We start from the raw sequence: 3,606 nt of genomic DNA on the forward strand, positions 1-3,606 counted from the left end.
TATGTAACCAACGCTTTTCTGACATCTTTTATCTTATCCTTCTCCCCTTCATTTCCTAAAATTCCTCCTAAACTCCAAGCTCTCCCTTTCTCTTTGACTTTTCTTTTCAGTCTCTCCCTTTCTTCCATATATTTAATGCATTCCATCAATACATGTTCCACACTTTCTGTTTCCCCACATTCCTCGCATCTATTGTCATTCCTTTTACCCATTATGAACATTGTGTCATTAAGTAATGTGTGTCCCACCCTCAATCTCATAAGTATCACCTCCTCTCTTCTACTTCTTTCTCTAAACATTGTTATTTTAACTGATTTTTGGATCCTGAATAATTTTCTTCCTTTCTTGTCCTCATTCCATCTCTTTTGCCATTTATTTAGTTCTTGTCTTTTAATAATTGATTTACCCTCTCCTTTCCCTAATGGAATATTAGCTGTTATTTCTCTCTTCAACGCTGCCTTGGCAAGATCATCCGCCCTTTCATTCCCTTCCACCCCTTCATGTGCTGGCACCCAACAAAAATGCACATCTATTCCTCCTCTGTGCAACCTAAATAATGCATGTTGAATTTCTAAAATGAGGTCTTTCCTATTGTTTCCGTTTGACTTTATACTTTCTATTACCGCTTTTGAATCTGTGAATATTGCCACTCTATCTGGTCTAACCTCCTCAATCCATTCCAAACTAAAAATAACTGCCACCATCTCAGCCGTGAACACTGACAGGTGATCTGAAATTCTTTTGATAATACATACTTCAAATTCTGGTATGAAGACTCCTATTCCCACCCTTCCCTGATCGTTTTTTGATCCATCTGTATAGATTTCTAAGTAATTGTAATATGTTTCTTTAATATATCTGCTAGGTTTCACCCCTATTTCATTACCTTTCCATTCTTTTTTCCATTCTAGTAATTTTTTGTCCACTTTACTTTCAGGGATTAGCCAGGGTGATATAACACTTTTTGGATTACTCCTAGCAAATTCTATATTTTCTATCCCATACATTTCTGCTAATTTATTTATTTTCCGTCCAAATCCTCTTCGTTCTGTATTGTCATAGCTGCTGGATTTCCTTCTTTGTTTCCTTTAAGTTTGATCCAGTATGATAGTGACAGTTTTATTCTTCTCATTTCTAATGGCGTTTCCCCAGTTTCTACAAGAATTGCGTTTATGGGTGTCGTTTTAATCGCTCCCGTGCACACCCGTAGTGCTCTGGATTGTAGTCTATCTAATTTTTGAAGTTTAGATTTTGTTGCTGCTCCATAAACTATACATCCATAGTCCAGAGTCGATGAGCCAATTGTTAAATGGGTACATCAAAACCAGGTTAAACCACACAAGGTGCGCAAAGAAACAACTCCTACGGGACAGCGTGATTGAATCTGACAACCAGGGTGAGTGACGCACCGAAACGTCGTTTTCTAGTTGCTTAATCACTACTTTTGTCAATGTTGAAACGTTGTTTTACTGGTTGCTTAGTCACTGTTTTTGTCGATGTTGAGACATCGTTTAATTGGTTTTTGGTATTGTTTCTGAACACCCCAAGCAAGAATAAATTTTGTGTGTAGTTAAGTTAGAGACTAAGAGGCCTTTAACTATGCCAACATGCAGTTCATTTGTTAAAACCTAATCGTTGAAGAGTCAATGTAGTCAATGCTACCTTAAGTACCATAACTTACATTGGTCTCACCATCTTCAAGCCGAACCTACTCAAACAATTCTATTCACTGATAACAGTTTATCTGTTTTAAATTGTGCTCTACAAATAAAGATGACTTGACTTGACTTGACTATTCAGGGGGATAGCTAATTCTTTTTGATGAGTCTCGCCATAGACTCCAAAAACATTTATGGGGAAACCAAACACCCAATCTCAAGTCGTTCGTCTAAAAGGCAACAGACAAGTAAACCAACTATAGGGGCCATGTAAGTCTAACATAGACAAAGTTAGCGATGGTGGTATAGTTGGAACACCCTTCTATAGGTATAGACCCCTATAACTACCCTTTTCAGCATGTTCCACCCCTTAACTGGTAGCTGTAGCTGTTCCCAACCATAATAGCTTACACACCAGGTGCATATAGGTTAAGGCCTTATGTAAAATCCCCTTCATAAGCCCACCTTAAACCACTTAATTGCATGACACATAGAACCAGAACGGCACCGACTGGACGTCACCCAGCGACGACCTTCGCTGGAGGAGACCTGCAATCCTGACGTTGGTCTCCAACCTGCATCCAGTGGCCGCATCTTCAGTTCAATCAAGGGAACCCCTCTGTATGCTGATCAATCAACACCTCCATTCGTTGTGGATTTATCGTTGTGGATTATATGACTTTTTCAATGGATTACAGACTTTGTTTCCAAGGGGTTAAAGCATTGCTGCATTTGCATCAACATACACGTCTTTCCAGCTTTGTTTATGTAAATCATCTTTTAATTTGCCCATTGCTTTTGTTGATGTGTTTATTGTTTTTTCCTTAATTGTAATTTCTTTTGTAATGCTTTGATCATTTTTATAAATCATGAAAACTAGTAAATGATCACTCAAATCATTCATTAAAATACCTCCCATCACATCCCCATTTGTTACATTTGTGAAAATATTATCGATTATTGTAGCACTATGAGTTGTAATTCTTGTTGGTTTTGATATTAACGGATAAAGATTTAAACTATACAATGAATTTGTAAATGTACTGATGTTATTTGAATCTGTTTTATTTCCCAGGTCAATATTAAAATCTCCACAGAAAAAAATGCTTTTATTAAAACTCTTGTCCAATAATTGTACGATTTTATCGGTGAATATTTCTATATTTGATCCTGGAGATCGATATACACAACTTATCAATATGTTTTTATCATTCTTGTTTATTATTTCTATTGTTATTATTTCCATGATGTTATCAACAATTATTGACATTTCATTAATTAATTTACATTTTATTTCATTTTTAACAAATAGAGCCACTCCACCACCTCTTTTGTTGCTTCTGTTCACATGAATAGGAGTTAGCAAGGAAAAACATCTATTGTATCCTTCTAATTTCCTGATTTTACGCCAAATGTTTAACATATTCTTTAAAAGCATGTTATCTTTTACTAACTCTGCAGCCCTAGCAGATGAGATGTATAACAGATTCCGCAAAGGCACCCCACCTAAACCAGCCGATTCACAACTGAGCCAAGCAGAGTCAGAGGCATCTGTACACCATTCCAGAAGAAACCTACACTGTGCAGCCCATAGGTAAAGAGGAAATGAGGGTGCAGCTAATCCTCCCCTTTGAACCGGTAAACAGAGAAAGTTATATCTTAACCTGGGTTTTTTGTTACGCCAAATAAAAGATATAATAGAGCTATTTAAAGTTGTACTAACCTTCTTTGATAGCCAAATTGGAAGCATCTGAAAACGATACAGGAGGCGGGGGAGAATGTTCATCTTAATCAGATGGATACGGCCCAAAAGAGACAAAGGCAGCCACACCACCTATCCAGGTCCTGTTTTATGGTTTGTATAAGAGGTGCAACATTTAATTTATATAAATCTTTCAAGTTTGGTGAAATTGTTATACCCAAATATAAGAGTCCTGTTGGAGACCAA

The sequence above is a fragment of the Nematolebias whitei genome, chromosome 15, assembly GCF_014905685.2.
Source record: "Nematolebias whitei isolate Nwh7 chromosome 15, NemWhi1, whole genome shotgun sequence".
NCBI lineage: Eukaryota > Metazoa > Chordata > Actinopteri > Cyprinodontiformes > Rivulidae > Nematolebias > Nematolebias whitei.